Source organism: Trachymyrmex cornetzi, unplaced genomic scaffold (assembly GCF_001594075.2).
Source record: "Trachymyrmex cornetzi isolate Tcor2-1 unplaced genomic scaffold, Tcor1.1 scaffold159, whole genome shotgun sequence".
Lineage (NCBI taxonomy): Eukaryota > Metazoa > Arthropoda > Insecta > Hymenoptera > Formicidae > Trachymyrmex > Trachymyrmex cornetzi.
The window spans coordinates 335,575-336,396 of NW_017296190.1; positions in this window are offsets into that span (position 1 = coordinate 335,575).

Genomic DNA, 822 nt, shown 5'->3' on the forward strand with positions numbered 1-822 from the left:
CGTCCGCATGTGACCTTGACATTGACCTTGACCTCGACCTTCAAGATCATTTTAAGGTCAAATCGATTTTTTTTGAATGGAACCCCTTATTTTTTACCCCGGAAGTGGAAAGCGCGGAAGATTTTACGTACAAATTTTAAACGATTTCGGTAATTTAATATAAATTATGCTTATTAATGATCAACTGAGTAAGATTCTCTGAAGAAGATCGAAAAAGATGGGAGTTAAGTATTTTTGAATGATAAAATCCAGTTTTAAACCACTGTGCGATGCTCCGACGTCCGGCGTCCCGACGCCCGGCCTTCAGATGTTAGGAGTCCTGACCTCCGGGGGTCCGGACGCTTCGTTTCCCGAATTGAGGGCTGTAGGGATTTATGACTGTAAAAACTAATTTTTACACCACTGTGGTAGTCGAGACTTTCGAGATGAGACGAGACGGTACGCGGTGCTTTGAGAGGCGAGATTGCGGTTCTCGTCTCGAGTTGTGCGAGACGAGACACGGTGGGACGATACGAGAAATTGTCTCGAACGGCATCACTAATCTTATACGATGTGGCTTCTGGAGCATTAAATCAAAACAATGTCTATCTTGGGGCACTCTGTCCTATGTTTTAAGAAATAATACTTGATTAATTTCATAAAATTCTTTATCAAATATTTTTAAACCATTACACAATAAATTCCGTAGCTACATTAATTTATTTCTTTCTGTTGATATTGTTGCTTATAATATGCTTGAAAAATAATTTTTTGTAATAAAGTAAACGATAAAGTTCATTTAGTTAAATAATCTTTAAACCTGCCTCTGCATTAATTGTTCAA